General features: G+C 48.5%; 1 pseudogene across 1 annotated transcript; it reads right to left on the minus strand.

Annotated features, from left to right (window-relative positions):
- Nucleotides 1–13,604: 13,604 nt before the first annotated feature.
- Nucleotides 13,605–14,719, minus strand: LOC126948707 (actin, cytoplasmic 2-like; annotated as a pseudogene). The gene has a single exon (XR_007723508.1). The product of XR_007723508.1 is annotated as an actin, cytoplasmic 2-like (transcript).
- Between the last annotated feature and the right edge of the window lie 3,045 nt (nucleotides 14,720–17,764).

Consider the following 17,764-nt stretch of genomic DNA (forward strand, 5'->3'; position numbering starts at 1 on the left):
CAGAAAGCAACCCTAATGCCCATCAACAATTAAATCAGTAAATAGAACAAAGTTATTTTATACAGTGATGAAAAGGACAGAAGCACTACCCACAGTAGGAGTGAATCTCACATCAATGTCAAACATAAGAAGGAAGACACAGAAGAGAACATGCTGTTTAGGTCTGGCTCACACCTGTAATCCCAGCACTTTGGGAGGCTGAGGCAGGCAGATCACTTGAGGCCAGGAATTCGAGACCAGCCTGGCCAACATGGTGAAACCCAGTCTCTACTAAAAAAAAAAAATATATATATATATATACACACACACACCCCCACACACGCACGTGTGTGCGCGCATATACATATATAATACACACACATATATATACACACACACTACATACACAAAATTTAGCCATGCGTGGTGGCACACAACTGTAATTCCAGCTACTATGGAGGCTGAGGCATGAGAATTGCTTGAACCCAGGAGGTGGAGGTTGCAGTGAACCAAGATTGAGCCACTGCACTCCAGCCTGGGTGACAGGGCGAGACTCTGTTTCAAAAAAAAAAAAAAAAAAAGTTAGTTATAGTACTAGTTACCTTTCAGAAAGATGGTGGTGATTGCAAGGGGCCATGAAGGGGATATTGGCAACTGGTCATATTCTGTTTCTTATTCATTTTTCACTTTTTGAGACAGAGTCTTGCTCTGTGGCCCAGGCTGGAGTGCAGTGACATGATCATGGCTCACTACAGAACTTCCAGGTTCAAGTGATCCTCCCACCTCAGCTTCCTGAGTAGCCTGAACCAGGCATGCACCCGTAAACCTAGCTAATTAAAAATTTTATTTTGCTGGGCATGGTGGCTCACACCTGTAATCCCAGCACCTTGGGAAGCCAAGGTGGGTGGATCATGAGGTAAGGAGTGCGAGACTAGCGTGGCCAACATGGTGAAACTCCATCTCTACTAAAAATACAAAAAATTAGCCAGGCATGGTGGTGCACGCCTGTAATCCCAGCTACTTGGGAGGCTGAGGCAGGAGAATCGCTTGAACCCAGGAGGCAGAGGTTACAGTGAGCTGAGATGATGCCATTGCACTCCAGCCTGGGCAACACAGCAAGACTCTGTCTCCGGAAAAAAAAATTAATTTTAGAGATGGGAGTCTAATTGTGATGCCCAGGCTGGTCTCAAACCCTCGAGCTCAAGCGATCCTTCCGTCTGGGACTCCCAAAGTGTTAGGATTATATGCGTGAGCCACTGCGCCTGGCCACTTTCTGTTTCTGGATCTGGGTGCTGATTACCTCAGTGTGTTCACCTTGTGGAAATTCACTGAGCTACACACTCAAGATTTGTTGGCTGTTCCATATGAATAGTGTATTTCAATGAAATATTTATTATTAGTGACAAAAAGTCTTTCCTTGATGCCACTTTCCCCTCCAACTATATTCATTCCTTCCCTTCACAGTAAAACTCCTGGCCAGGCACAATGACTCATGCCTGTAATCCCAGCACTTTGGAAGGCCAAGGTCAGGAGGTCAAAACCAGCCTGGCCAACATGGTGAAAACCCATCTCAGCTGGGCATGGTGGCTCACGCCTGTAATCCCAGCATTTTGGGAGGCCGAGACAGGTGGATCATAGGTCAGGAGTTCAAGACCAGCCTGGCCAACATAGTGAAACTCCATCTCTACTAAAAATACAAAAAATTAGTGGGGCGTGGTTGTGGGCACCTGTAATCCCAGCTACTTGGGAGGCTGAGGTAGGAGAATCACTTGAACCTTGGAGGGGGGAGGTTGATGTGAGTGGAGATGGCGCCACTGCATTCCAGCCTGGGCGACAGTGTGAGACTCCCTCTCAATAAATAAATAAATAAATAAATAAATAAATAAAAGAAACTCCATCTCTACTAAAAATACAAAAATTAGCCAGGCATGGTGGTGTGCACCTGTAATCCCAGCTACTCAGGAGGCTGAGGCAGGACAATCACTTGAGCCAGGAGGCAGAGAATGCAGTGAGCAGAGATCAGGACACTGCACTCCAGCCTGGAAGACAGAGAGTCCCTCTCAAAAAAAAAAAAAGAAAGAAAGAAAAAGAAAAAACATGGTGGGGCGCGGTGGCTCACACCTGTAATCCCAGCACTTTGGGAGGCCGAGGTGGGCGGATCACCTGAGGTCAGGAGTTTGAGACCAGACTCAACATGGAGAAACCCCGTCTCTACTAAAAATACAAAATTAGCTGGGCATAGTGGTGCATGCCTGTAATCCCAGCTACTCGGGAGGCTGAGGCAGGAGAATTGCTTGAACCTGGGAGGCGGAGGTTGCGGTGAGCCAAGATGGCGCCATTGCACTCCAGCCTGGGCAAGAAGAGCGAAACTCCGTTGGAAAAAAAAAAACAACAACACAGTAACACTCCTCAAAAAAGTTGTCTCTAATTTCTCTCCTCCCATTTTCTTTTTTTTTTTTCTTTTCTTTTTTTTTTTTTTTTGAGACGGAGTCTCGCTCTGTCGCCCAGGCTGGAATGCAGTGGCCGGATCTCAGCTCACTGCAAGCTCCGCCTCCCGGGTTTACGCCATTCTCCTGCCTCAGCCTCCCGAGTAGCTGGGATTACAGGCGCCCGCCACCTCGCCCGGCTAGTTTTTTGTATTTTTTAGTAGAGACGGGGTTTCACCGGGTTAGCCAGGATGGTCTCGATCTCCTGACCTCGTGATCCGCCCGTCTCGGCCTCCCAAAGTGCTGGGATTACAGGCTTGAGCCACCGCGCCCGGCCCTCTCCTCCCATGTTCTCTTGGACTCACTCTCATCAGACATTGATCTTCCCCACTCCATGGAAGCGGCTTTTTTTTTTTTTTTTTTTTTTTTTTTTTTTTGAGATGGAATCTCGCTCTGTCGCCCAGGCTGGAATGTAGTGGCAATCTCTATTCACTGCAACCTCCGCCTCCCGAGTTCAAGTGATTCTCCTGCCTCAGCCTCCCGAGTAGCTGGGATTACAGGCACCCCCCACCACGCTTGGCTAATTTTTGTATTTTTAGTAGAGACGGAGTTTCACTGTGTTGGCTAGGCTGGTCTCAAACTCCCCACCTCAAGTGATCCGCCCACCTTGGCCTCCCAAAGTGCTGGGATTATAGGCGTGCGCCACCATGCCCAGGTGGAAATGGCTTTTGTCAAGTTCTCCAGGGACCTTCATTTTGCTGAATGGGGACCAATTTGCAGTCCTTACTTTACTCCACCCAGCAGCCACCTATTATCCTCATTGCGTGCTTGGCCACTCCTAGAAACATTTGCTTTGATTGGTTTTCAGAGCACCGCTCTCAGATTTTCCTCCTCTTTCCAGTTGCTCCTAAAAAAGTTAAAAAAAAAAAAAAAAATGATGCCGTGGAGAGGTCATGATGGAGGGAACCCATTGGCCCCTGAAGGTGGGAAGCAGGAATCCAGGCATAGCAGGAGACGACAGCCCTGGACTTCCTGCAGGAGCTGGGAGCTCCTTCAGGGCACTATGGTCCCTTGTTCCCAGCAGTCGCGTAGAGCCTGGCTCATGGCGGCAAGCAGAAATGTTTGTGGAGTGAATAAAGAATAAGACTTTGAATGTTATCCTGAAGGCAGTGGATTTAGAAAGAGTCTCTGAGAAGCCATCATTCCTCCCCTGCTTTTCCCCATGGAAGATAGACTGGATTATGGCTTGGGGTGGTGAGATGGGTTCCTAGGATTCTTTTCTCTTCCCAGAAGGTTGGGGAAGGACTTTTTATCCCACTCTTCCCATTGGAGGGCATTGATGTAGCGCCCAGGAAGGCCACCAGAGGGCACTATTTTCCCAGGAGACCATTATTTGAGAAAGAATTGAGAGTTGCTTGTAGAAAACAATAAAGCTTAGCACATGTGTGAGAAACCAAATACAGCCCTCTTTCTGGGATGTTTCCAGAGCCTTCTTCAAGGTGGGACATGCTCAGGGCCAAGAGCCTTACACCTGTGTTGTTGGTCTCAGCTGGCCCTGTATCTTATGTCACAGCCTCTTTTTTTTTGGAGACAGGATCTCACTCTGTCGCTGAGGCTGGAGTGCAGTGGTACAATCTCTTGGCTCACTGAAGCCTCAACCTCCTGAGCACAAGTGATCCACCCCGCTGGCCTTCCCAAAGTGCTGGGATTACAGGTGTGAGCCACTGCATCTGGCCTGTGGCAGCCTCTTGACGACTCTTGGTCTCAGTTGTACCCCTCTAGAAAACGGGAGTAATGGCCCGTGGCCGGTCTCCCACACAGAGGCATCAGCAAGAGAAAACATAGCAAGTAGTAGAGATAGTGTTTGGAAGTTTGAAATAAAATATACTGGAGAAATTCGAGGGGTTGGCCAGGTGTGGTGGCTTATGCCTCTAATCCCAGCATTTTAGCAGGCTGAGGCAGGAGGATCACTTGAGCCTAGGAGTTTGAGACCAGCCTGGTTAACAACGAGACTCCATCTCAATATTTAAAAAGAAAAAGAAAAAGAAATTCGAGGGGTTGCGAATCCTCACTGTCCCCCGCACCCCACCCCTGTGCTAATTGTGTTTCTGCATGTATGGTTAGTTCATTCCTCTTTATTGACACACACTACTGAGTGTATGATGCTACAGTCATGAACACTGTTTTTTGTTTTTGTTTTTTTTGAGACGGAGTCTCGCCCTGTTGCCCACGCTGGAGTCAGTGGCACGATCTCGGCTCACTGCAAGCTCCGCCTTCGGGTTCACACCATTCTGCCTCTGCCTCCCGAGTAGCTGGGACTACAGGCCCCTGCCACCACGCCTGGCTGATTTTTTTTTTTTTTTTTTTTGTATTTTTAGTAGAGACAGGGTTTCACCATGTTAACTAGGATGGTCTCGATCTCCTGACCTTGTGATCCACCTGCCTCGGCCTCCCAAAGTGTTGGGATTACAGGCGTGAGCCACAACGCTCGGCCCTGAACACTGCTTTGAGTGGGTGTCCAATGTTAATGTTCTGTGGAAGGTGATTCCCCAGTAGGTGGAGGTGATGAGTTAGTTCAGAGCCAGTGGGCAGTGAATGGAGGCCACTGGGGCAGCAGGGAGCCATAATAAGTTCTGGAATAGGGTGAGGATTTCATTTCAAAGGGCTAAGTTTTCTTGTGAGGTTTCCTGGGGTCCTCCTTCTGGAAGGCAGAGTTCCTAGATAGCATCTGAGCTCTCCTTACAACTTATAGCTGGGTGCTGTGCCCCTGCACAGAACGGACTCAGAGGAGAGGAAACACCCTGTGCTGGGGGCTGGGAGGGGCTGGAAACCTGCACAAGCTGAACCTGTGCCGTGGTTGCTCAGTCCTGGCCTTTCTCAATCCTTGGGCCTCTGGTAGGTGAATTGTTCCTGAGTTCCTTCCTGTCCTGGTTGAGTTAGAGCCTCTTGCACCATCCTGCTGATGGCTGGTTGATATTAAGCAAAGTGCAGAGTGGGGAAGGGTAAAGGGATGGCAGGGTGGGGGTTGGAGGCATGGGTTTTAGAACCTATCCCTTTCTAGCCCTGAGCAATGCTTGCCCCAGAAGGAGTTGGGGCTAGCAACTCCTTCCAGCCTAAGATCCTTCCAGCCTAAGATCCAGACTCCAAGGCATGCCCTAGGCCTTCTGGGATGTTTGTGTGTTCTGTGAAAATGGGAACAGATTTGAAGAAATCAGGGTTAATCAGAGTGAAACAGGTTCCTTTTCTGTGGCATTACCCAGTGCCTTTAGCAAGTGGTGTATTGTGAGTCTTCAAGAAACAGCAAGAGGGAGGTTTCATATACTTCCTTGCATGAGGAACCCTTTTCACAGAGAATTTTGCAGACTGCTGTTCCATGGAACACACTGTAAGAAGTTTCCATTTCATCCAATGCAGCCCCCATGTTCATTTCACAGAGGAGGAAACAGGAATGTATAGAGGGGAAGGATCTTGCCCCTTGCCTCAGGCTGGGTTGGTGGTCTCCTGAGTGCACTGGGCCTCCCTCCGTTGTGTACACTCAGAGCCTTCCTGAGTGAGCATCGAGGTGGATGCTGCAGGGCTACTGCTCTTCCTCAACTTCGTACCATTCTGTCATCTTCAGGGGGATCAAGACCCCACTCATGTGAGCTCAGGCTTGGCCATAGAAGACAGTGGGTATAGGAAGCAATGCCCTTTCCTGGGAAGACATCCCCACACATTACTAACGCTTACCTCCCTACCTCACAACTTTTTAAATTGAGTTGTAAATTACCTACCTCTATGATCATTGACCAATGTTCTAAATGGTGTAACGACCGCTGCAATCCAGACACAGAGCATTTTCATTGTCCCAAATGCTCCCTCACTCCCCCTTGCAGTTAGTCTCCTCTTCCTAACCGTGGTTCCTGGTAACCACTGACCTACGTTTTTTTTGTTTGTTTGTTTTTTGTTTTTTGAGATGGAGTCTCGTTCTGTCACCCAGACTGGAGTGCAGTGGCTCGATCTTGGCTCATCACAACCTCTGCCTCCCGGGTTCAAGCGATTCTCCTGCCTCAGCCTCCTGAGTAGCTGGGACTACAGGCATGTGCCACAACACCCGGCTAATTTTATTTTATTTTATTTTTTGAGACGGAGTTTCCTCTTACTGCCCAAGCTGGAGTGCGATGGTGCAATCTCAGCTCACCGCAACCTCCGCCCCCAGAGTTCAAGCGATTCTCCTGCCTCAGCCTCCCGAGTAGCTGGGGATCACAGGCATGTGCCACCACACCCGGCTAATTTTGTATTTTTAGTAGAGACAGGGTTTCTTCATGTTGGTCAGGCTGGTCTTGAACTCCTGACCTCAGGTGATCTGCCCACCTCGGCCTCCCAAAGTGCTAGGATTATAGGCGTGAGCCACTGCGCCCAGCCCCTACTTTCTATCACTATAGTTTTGTCCTTTCTGGACATTTCATATGAATAGAATCATCCCATATGTGACCTTTGCATCTGGCTTATTTCACTTAGTGCAATGTTTATGAGGCTTATTTGTGTTTCTGCATGTATGGTTAGTTCATTCTTCTTTATTGACAAACAGCATTCCATTGAATTGATATACCACAGTTTCATGGACATGTTGATGAATATTTTGGTTGTTCCTGCCTTTTGACTGTTATGAAAAAGTTGTTATGGGCCAGGCATGGTGGCTCACGCCTGTAATCCCAGCACTTTGGGAGGCCGAGGCGGGTGGATCACAAGGTCAGGAGATCGAGACCATCCCAGCTAACATGGTAAGACCCCTGTCTCTACTAAAAATACAAAAAAATTAGCCAGGCATGGTGGCGGGTGCCTGTGGTCCCAGCTACTCGGGAGGCAGAGGCAGGAGAATGGCATGAACCCGGGAGGTGGAGCTTGCAGTGAGCCAAGATTGCGCCACTGCACTCCAGCCTGGGCAACACAGCAAGACTCTATCTCCAAAAAGAAAAAAGAAAGAAAAGAAAAGAAAAATTTGCTATGTACATTTTTCTTTTCTTTTCTTTTTCTTTTTAGACAGAGTCTCGCTCTGTCACCCAGGTCAGAGTGCAGTGGTGCTATCTTGGCTCACTGCAAATCTCTGCCTCCTGGGTTTAAGGGACTCTTCTGCCTCAACCTCCCAAGTAGCTGGGACTACAGGAGCATGCCACTACGCCCAGCTAATTTTTGTATTTTTAGTAGAGATGGGGTTTCACCATGTTGGCCAGGCTGGTCTTGAACTCCTGACCTCAGGTGATCCACCCACTTTGGCCTCCCAAAGTGCTAGGATTACAGGCATGAGCCATCGCACCTGGCCTGTACATTCTTTTTTTCTTTTCTTTTTTTGGAGACAGAGTCTCACTCTGTTGCCCAGGCTGGAGTGCAGTGGAGAGATTCTCCTGCCTCGGCCTCCTGAGTAGCTGGGATTACAGGTATGTGCCACCATGCCCAGCTAATTTTTTGTATTTTTAGCTGAGGCAGGAGAATCACTTGAACCCAGGAGGCAGAGGTTGCAGTAAGCTGAGATCATGTCACTGCACTCCAGCCTGGGTGACAGAGCAAGACTCGTCTCAAAAAAAAAAAAAAAGAAAAGAAAAGAACTGTTTGGTGGGTGACTGTTTCTGCTGAGCAAGACCCTACCTTGGAGGCCACCTCTGCTGTACTGGGGAGAGATTTCCCAAGAAGGGGAGGAGGAAGTACTCTTCTCTCTGTAGCCCTATCAGCGAGTTTGAAAATAACCCTCAAGGCAGCACTGGGGCCCTTCCCATCACTAAGGCAAAAACCTAAGTCCTTGGGGGTTGTCATGGTAACAACACCGTAAGAGGGTACCCATGTCCTGTTCATGGACATGTTGCACATGGACTCTGGCCACCTGTGCCAGGACATGATGTGTGCGTGGGGTTCCTCTACAGTCTCCCTCATCCCTGCTCAGGGCACTCCTGTGAGTTCAAGGCAGGGGTCACCACTGTTCCCATTTGGTGGAGGAGGAAACTGAGGTAGAGGGGGTTGTCCAGCACCCCAGAGGGAGATCCTAGTGGGTCAGGTCTCTTTCAGCTGAGTCTATGCTCTGGCTGCCCTGTCTCCCTGGGGTGGAAACTGTCCCCCTGCACCTCATCCTTCAGCACCACAACCCCCACCACAACCCTCTTCATCTTTAACCTCTTTCCCATTTTCTCTTCCATAGCTCCTCTGGTCAAGAGATTGAGATTCAGCTTTCATGGATGTATTAGAAATCAAGGCTGGGCACAGTGGCTAACACCTGTAATCTCAGCACTTTGGGAGGCCGAGGCAGGCAAATCACTTGAGCCCCAGAATTCAAGACCAGTCTGGGCAATAGTGAGACTCCCTCTCTACGAAAAAAATAAAAATAAAAATAGCTGGGTGTGGTGGAGTGCACCTGCGGTCTCACACCCTAGAGAGACTGAGGCAGGAGATTGCTTGAGCCCAGGAGTTAGAGGCTGCAGTGAGCTGTGATCACACCACTGCACTCCAGCCTGGCAACAGAGCAAGGCCCTGTCTAAAAAAAAAGAAGAAAAGAAAAATCAAGAGGTTGACTCTGACTTGGCCAGGGCTAGCGGCTGCTGAATGTCCATGAAAGCTCAACACCCTCGTGGCGGTGGCATGGCCTCCAGGTCTCCAGGCTGGCCAGCTCGCTCCCACCCATGCACGTGCTGCACTCTACACTGAATTAGTTGCTGCTCATGGAATCTGTGGTGATCTTCTCACCATCATACCTTGGCTCACACCGTCCCCACCTGCTGTGCTTTCACCCACACAATGTCCTACCTGGCCCTGGGGGCAGCAGTACTGCCTTCCACGGTCTCTCACACAGCAGCCCTCCCTGTCTAATAGAAACATTGTCTTCTTGATCATCTAGCCAAATGGTGAGCTCCCCAGGGCGGTGACTCCTTCTGAATCGCCTCTATGGCCACCGTAGTACACGTGGCCCAAGGCCTAAGAATCAAAAGACCTTGGGACATTTTGGAAACACACATAGAGCCAGCTTGCTGGTCGCTGTCTCTGGGGAGTGGGTCTGGGCTTAGACTCATTTTTCACTGTGTACCCTTTCTTAGTATTTGGGTTTTTCACTAGGCTTCTTGTATATTTCTTTTCATAATAGGAAAGGAAGAAAGACTCATAGTAAAGTGGGATGGGGCTTCTCTCAGGAACCACAGGGAACCCTCAACTGTGGTGGCCCCAGCTTTGCCAACTGTGCAAGCCACTTATCTCTGCCCCATCACCCTTCCACAGGCAGTACCTGGCCTTTCAGGGAATCTTGCCCCTCCAGGCCCCTCACTGCCCCTCCCCACAGGCGAGTCCTGGATTTTATTACCCTGAATTTGCTGCTTCTGCTTGTCCTCCTCTTCTTCCTTCTTCCCTCATCCTTCCCCTCCTCTCCACTCTATTCCTCTTTCTTGTTCTCCGCCTCCTTCTTTAAAATTATTATAACTGTTATTAAAGGATATAGTCTTCTTATGAAAAAAATCCAAACAGTCTGGGCGCAGTGGCTCACACCTGTGATCCCAGCAGTTTGGGAGGCCAAGGTGGGCAGATCACCTGAGGTCGAGAGTTTGTGACCAGTCTGACCAACGTGGAGAAACCCCGTCTCTACTAAAAATACAAAGTTAGCCGGGCATGGTGGCACATGCCTGTAATCCCAGCTACTTGGTTCAAGCGATTCCCCTGTGTCAGCCACCCAAGTAGCTGGGATTACAGGCATGCACCACCATGCCCGGCTAATTTTGTATTTTTAGTAGAGACGGGGTTTCTCCATGTTGGTCAGGCTGGTCTCAAACTCCCGACCTCAGGTGATCTGCCCACCTTGGCCTCTCAAAGTGCTGGGATCACAGGCGTGAGCCCCTGTGCCTGGCAAAAACAAACAAACAAACAAACAACAACAACAACAAAAAACACAAGTTTTGATTGAGCCAGGTGTGGTGGTTCATGCCTGTAATCCTAGCACTTTGGTAGCCTCAACTTCCTGGGCTCAATTGATCCTCGTATCTCAGTCCCTAGTTGCTGGGACTGTCAGAGGCATTTAAACCAAAGCAACTCCATCTTAAATTGGAGCTAGGTAAAATAAGGCCAAGACCTACTGAGCTGCATTCCCAGATGGTTAAGGCATTCTAAGTTACAGAATGAAATAAGAGGTTGACACAAGATACGGGTCATAAAGACCTTGCTGGGGCCGGGTGCGGTGGCTCACATCTGTAATCCCAGCACTTTGGGAGGTCGAGGTGGGCAGATCACCTGAGGTCAGGAGTTTGAGGCCAGCCTGACCAACACGGAGAAACCACATCTCTACTAAAAATACAAAATTAGCTGGGCGTGGTGGCACGCGCCTGTAATCCCAGCTACTTGGGAGGCTGACGCAGGAGAATCGCTTGAACCTGGAGGCAGAGGTTGCAGTGAACTGAGATGGCGCCATTGTACTCCAGCCTGGGCAACGAGAGTGAAACTCTGTCTCAAAAAACAAAAAACAAAAAACAAAAACCTTGTTGATGAAACAGGTTGCAGGAAAGAAGCCGGCTAAATCCCACCAAAACCAAGATGGCTATCACTGCTACACTCCACCAGCTCCATGACAGTTTACAAATGCCATGGCACTGTCAGGAAGTTACCCTATATGGTCTAAAAAGGGGAGGCATAAATAATCCACCCCTTGCTTAGTATATCATCAAGAAAGAACCATAACAATGGGCAACCAGCGGCCCCCAGGGCCGCTCTGTCGATGGAGCAGCAGGCTTTCTTTTATTCCTTTACTTTCCTAATGAACTTGCTTTTGCTTTGCTCTGTGGACTTACCCTGAATTCTTTCTTGTGCGATATCCAAGAACCCTCTTTTGGGATCTGAATCAGGACCCCTTTCCTGTAACATCTTTCTGGCAACGATGGAGGGACTATAGTGTGGAAACCCCCGACACAAAGGCTAACTGCGTAAGTGATGGGGTCTGGTAACATCTTTCTGGTGAACACTGAAGGGACAATATTGAAGAAACCCCCTGTCCCAAAGGAAATAGACCGCAGGACTAATTGGCAGACTTTGGGTAAGTGGGATGCCTATACCCGGGTAAAGAATGGGATTGGGTTAAAAGCCCAATTTAGGGGACTTAGAGTCTCTCCTAAGTCAGAGTGGGTTAGAGGCCCCTCTCTTAATAAAAGGCAGGAGGCTGGGTGCGGTGGCTCATGGCTATAATCCCAGCACTTTAGGAGGCTGAGGTGGGTGGATCACCTGAGTTCAGGAGTTCAAGACCCAGCCTGATCAACATGGGCGAAACCCCATGTCTACTAAAAATACAAGTAACCAGGTGTGGTGGCGTGAGGCTGTAATCCCAGCTACTCAGGAGGCTGAGGCAAGAGAATCACTTGAACCCAGGAGGCGGAGGTTGCAGTGAGCTAAGATCATGCCACTGCACTCCAACCTGGGCAACAAAGCGAGACTCCGTCTCAAAAATAAATAAATAAATAAATAAATAAATAAATAAATAAAAATAAAAGGCAAGAATGCTTGACTGACCTTGGGTTAGAGGCCCAACTTAGAAGGGTTAGAGTCCCTTTAAGATTTAGGGAGTTGGAGTCTCCTCTCAGTAAAGTCCCTTTCAGCTAAGAACGGGTTTAGCACTACAGGTTGTAAACTGCTCTTCTCTTTGGATTGATCTGCCTTGCACTCTTTGCTGATGGCTGTGGGTGACAGGCATGTACAGGATTGTGGGATACAGGGAGCATTTTCCTCCCTAAAAGGGAAACTTGAGAGCTGATGGGACTTCTGGAAAAGATCCCTTTGCTACTGACAAGTGGCCGCCTGAACTTTTCAGTGTCGCTGCAATGGGTGAATCTTTCTCTGGCCTCCCTGAGCACCTGCCTTCCCCACCCTGCCTCAGGCAATGCTTTCCTTTCTTTCTCTATGCAAATCAGTTGAATGAATGGTAAAAATCACTGTTTCATGTAAAGTTTGGATTACTGGAAAAAAGGATTTGTGAGGCTAGTCTTTAGACAGAGTTTTGCTGTTGTTGCCCAGAGTGAAATGGGCAGTGCAATGGCGTGATCTCGACTCACCGCAACCTCCGCCTCCCGGGTTCAAGCGATTCTCCTGCCTCAGCCTCCTGAGTAGCTGGGACTACAGGCACCACGTCTGGCTAATTTTGTACTTTTTTAATACAGACAGGGTTTCTCCATGTTGGTCAGGCTGGTCTTGAACTCCTGACCTCAGGTGATCTGCCTGCATGGGCCTCCCAAAGTGTTGGGATTACAGGCTTGAGCCACCATGCCGGGCCTGAGGCTAGTCTTAAACTGTAGCGAATCTGATGTGCTCTGTGTGTCTTTCTATATTGTTCTATCATGGAGAGGAGTACCTTAGGATAGAACATGGGCTTAGGATACCTGTGAGCTCGCTTTTCAAGACAGCCCAGCAAACTAGTCAGTCATGTGCTTGGGGAGCTTGACCTTGTAACCATGGGCCATGCTTTCTCTTTTCTTTTCTTTTCTTTTCGGTTATAGCAGCACTTTTATTTTTCCTTACACAATGACGTGTTCCTGGGGTCTGATGTTCTCACATAACAGTAGAAAACCAAAATTTGTTGTCATCTCTTTAAAGAATCGAGAATTGCATACAAAAAAAATCTTGCATAAATTACAAGGATGAATACATTTACAGGTGTAAATGCAAACTGCTTCCAACTCAAGGCAAGTAACAGCCCATGGTGTTCTGGCAGAAAACATCAGCTAAGAAAACTGGGTCCTATGGCTTGGACTTTCCAACCCTGACAGACCGGCAGGACAGAAACAACTGGTTCAGGAGCCCTTGCCAGCCTCTAGAGAAATCCCAGAACACTCAAGCCCTGACACATTAATACCCTGCACAGATTGGAGACTGCTGGCCACGCAGACTCACCAAGCCACAGACTTGTCTTCCACAAGCACGTTCTTACCTCAGCCACAAAGTGACCAAGCCACATGTACTAAAGGTTCAACTCAAAGATATGTACAGGGTATTAAACAAATACCAAGGGGAACAGTTAACTTGAATACAAGGTCAAAATCAGGAACAAGTTCTACAATCCAGTGCTGATATCAGATACAAGCTTCAAGGACAATTTCTTTTCGAAGGCTTATTCCAGTTTCGTGAGACTAGCATGAGGTGTATGCATTTGCCAAGGGCAAGTTTATACATCTGAATTAACCCGTGCAGCAAATGCTACGCATCTGCTCGGTCCATTTAGAAGCATTTGCAGTGGACGATGTAGGGGCCCAACTTGTCCTACTTCTGCTTGCTTATCCACATCTGCTGGAAGGTGGATAGTGAGGCCAGGTTGGAGCTGCCGATCCACACCGAGTACTTGCGCTCTGGGGGTGCAATGATCTTGATCTTCATGGTGCTCGGTGCCAGGGTGGTGATCTCCTTCTGCATCCTGTCGGCGATGCCTGGGTACATGTTGGTGCCTCTGGACAGCACCGTGTTGGCGTACAGGTCTTTGCGGATGTCCACATCACACTTCATGATGGAGTTGAAGCATCTCATGGATGCCGCAAGGTTCCATGCCCAGGAAGGAAGACTGGAACAGTGCCTCCGGACACCGGAACTGCTCATTGCCGATGGTGATAACCTGGCCATCGGGCAGCTTGTAGCTCTTCTCCAGAAAAGAGGAAGATGCGGTGGTGGCCATCTCCTGCTCAAAGTCCAGGACAACATAACACAGCTTCTCCTTGATGTCGTGCACAATTTCCCATGGTGAAGCTGTAGCCATGCTCGGTGAGGATCTTCATGAGGTAGACGGTCAGGTCCCGGCCAGCCAGGTCCAGACGCAGGATGGCATGGGGGAGGGCGTAGCTCTCGTAGATGGTCACCGTGTGGGTGACCCCGTCTCCAGAGTCCATGACAATGCCAGTGGTGCGCCCAGAGGTGTAGAGGGACAGAACTGCCTGGATGGCCACGTGCATGGCTGGGGTGTTGAAGGTCTCAAACATAATCTGAGTCATCTTCTCTCTGTTGGTCTTGGGGTTCAGGGGGGCCTCGGTCAGCAGCACCGGGTGCTCCTCTGGGGCCACGGGCAGCTCGTTGTAGAAGGTGTGGTGCCAGATCTCCATGTCGTCCCAGTTGGTGACGATGCCATGCTCAATAGGGTACTTCAGGGTCAGGATGCTGCCCGTGCTCTGGGCCTCGTTGCCCACATAGGAGTCCTTCTGGCCCATGTCCACCATCACGCCCTGGTGTCGGGGGCATCCGACGATGGAGGGAAACACGGTTCGGGGGGCGTCGTCCCCAGCAAAGCCAACTTTGCACATGCTGGAGCCATTGTCAATGAGGAGCATGGCGATCTCTTCCATTGCGACCGGCGGAGGAGTAGGACGGTGGAGCGGCAGAAGAACAAGGTGCACGAGTTGGCGGTGGCAACTCGCTTTCTCTTTTCACAGTGGTGGCTGGATTCAATTTCTGGTTCAAATTCTGGTTCAATTTCTGGCTTGGAAAATGAGTCCTTTATCTTCTATGTATTTATATGTATTATGTCTGTGATGTTTATATATGAAAGAGCTTTGAATAACTGGTTTAATAATAATAGGTGCTTAAATCAAATATCTTATCAGAAAAGTAAAAAGTGTAATGCCTTTTATTTAGTTCGTGTGACATTAGTAATCTTTGGGATATAAAAACAGCTGTAAAGATTATTGGTAAAATAAAAATGTCTTCAAAATTGTAATCATTTGTTCTAAATTAGGCAGGTCAAATATTAGGTTTGCTAAATGCTTTAAGGTCATAAACTGCTTCTTTGACTTTGAAAATTGTTCAATTTACCTACTTTGGAGCATTAGATTCTAGATAAGGCCTGGGGACATGTGGAGTTAGCCATGTCCCCTAGCTATGCTGGAAAGAGTCAGCCCTTATCTGCACTTCTGTCTGATGTCCTAGGCTCCACACCTAGTACATAATTAAAATCCCAAACTTACCAAGGTTTTTGTCGCCCAGGCTGGAGGGCAATGGCACAATCTCAGCTCACTGCAACCTCTGCCTCCCGGGTTCAAGCGATTCTCCTGCCTCAGCCTCCCAAGTAGCTGGGACTACAGGCACATTCCACACGCCCAGCTAATTTTTGTATTTTTAGTAGAGATGGGGTTTCTCCATGTTGACCTCAGGTGATCTACCCAACTCAGCCTCCCAAAGTGCTGGGATTACAAGCATGAGCCACTGGGCCCAGCCATGATGATCTGCTCTTTAACAAAAATTTGTAAAGGGTTATAAAAGGTTTATGAAAATCTTACCTTATGGTCAAACTGATTAAGATTAAAATACATTTGTTATAAGGTTTTATTAAGAATTGGGTTTGCCGGGTGTGGTGGCTCACGGCCTGTAATTCCAGCACTTAGGGAGGCCAAGGCGGGCAGATCATGAGGTCAGGAGTTCAAGACGAGCATGGCCAATATGGTGAAACCCCATTTCTACTAAAAATACAAAAATTAGCCGGGTATGGTGGCAGGCACCTGTAATCCCAGCTACTCGGGAGGGTGAGGCAGGAGAATCGCTTGAACGCGGGAGGCAGAGGTTGCAGTGAGCTGAGATTGCGCCATCGCACTCCAGCCTGGTGACAGAGCAAGACACCATCTCAAAAAAAAAAAAAAAAAAAGAAAGATAAATTGGGTTTGACATCAATAATGCATTAATGCAACAGTGACATTTGGCTTATTTGGTATAAAAGTCATACAAGGCCGGGCGCAGTTACTCACGCCTGTAATCCAAACATTTTGGGAGGCCGAGGCAGGCAGATCATCTAAAGTCGGGAGTTTGAGACCAGCCTGACCAACATGGAGAAACCCCGTCTCTACTAAAAATACAAAAATGAGCCGGGCGTGGTGCTGCATGTCTGTAATCCCAGCTACTCGGGAGGCTGAGGCAGGAGAATTGCTTGAACCCAGGAGGCAGAGGTTGCGGTGAGCTGAGATCATACCATTTCACTCCAGCCTGGGCAACAAGAGCGAAACTCTGTCTCAAAAAAAAAAAATCATACAAAAGCATTGTCAAATATAAAATGGTGTTTGGTTTTCTTTGGGCTGTATTTGTATAAATATGTTATTGGTATGTGGTCCCAAATTATGGAAAACTCCTATAATTCTGATATGGCTTAGTGTTTGTTATTAATAATTGTAATTGTTACATAAAATCATTGTATGCCACAGAGGTAAAGAAATTTCTTTTTTTTTTCTTTTCTTTTTTTTTGAGATGGAGTCTTGCTCTGTCGCCTGGCTAGAGTGCAGTGGCGTGATCTTGGCTCACTGCAATCTCCACCTCCCAGGTTCAAGCGATTCTCCTGCCTCAGCCTCCCGAGTAGCTGGGACTACAGGTGCGCCACCACACCCAACTAATTTTTGTATTTTTAGTAGAGACGGGGTTTCACCATGTTAGCCTGGATGTTCTCGATCTCCTGACCTCGTGATCCACCCAACTTGGCCTCCCAAAGTGCTGGGACTACAGGCGTGAGCCACTACGCCCTGCTTGTCAATTGTGGTTTGTTGTTGTTGTTGTTGTTGTTTTTGAGATGGAGTCTCGCCCTGTTGCCCAGGCTGGAGTGCAGTGGCAAGATCTCAGCTCACTGCAACCTCCATCTCCCGGATTCAAGCGATTCTCCTGCCCTAGCCTCCCGAGTTGCTAGGATTACAGGCATGTGCCACCACGCCTGGCTAATTTTTGTATTTTTAGTAGAAATGGGGTTTCACCATGTTGGTCAGGCTGGTCTCGAACTCCTGACCTTGTGATCCGCCTGCCTCGGCCTCCCAAAGTGCTGGGATTACAGGCGTGAGCCACTGAACCCGACCCAATTGTGTTTTTAATAGTGGCTGTCCTAAGACGTTTTGTCATCCACAAACAATTGTCTTGTTTGAATCTTCTTGAAAAGGTGGTTTTGACTGGGCTGATGGCTCACACCTGTAATCCCAGCCCTTTGGGAAGCCGAGGTGGCCAGATCACTTGAGGTCAGGAGTTCAAGACCAGCCTGGCCAACATGGTGAAACCCCGTCTCTACTAAAAATACAGAAATTAGCTAGGTATGGTGGCATGTGCCTGTAATCCCAGTTACTCAGGAGGCTGAGGCAGGAAAATTGCTTGGGTCCAAGAAGTGGAAGTTGCAGTGAGCCAAGGTGACGCCACTGCACTCCTACCTGGGCGACAGAGCAAGATTCCATCTTGGAAAAACAACAACAAAAAAGGTGGTTTTAGGCTGGGCATGGTAGCTCACACGTTTAACCCCAGCACTTTGGGAGGCCGAGGCTGATGGATCACCTGAGGTCAGGAGTTTGAGACCAGCCTGGCTGACACGGTGAAACCCCATCTCTACTAAACATACAAAAAATTAGCCGGGCATGGTGGCAGATGCCTGTAATCCCTGTTAC

This window comes from Macaca thibetana, chromosome 2 (genome assembly GCF_024542745.1).
Source record: "Macaca thibetana thibetana isolate TM-01 chromosome 2, ASM2454274v1, whole genome shotgun sequence".
Classification (NCBI taxonomy): Eukaryota; Metazoa; Chordata; class Mammalia; order Primates; family Cercopithecidae; genus Macaca; species Macaca thibetana.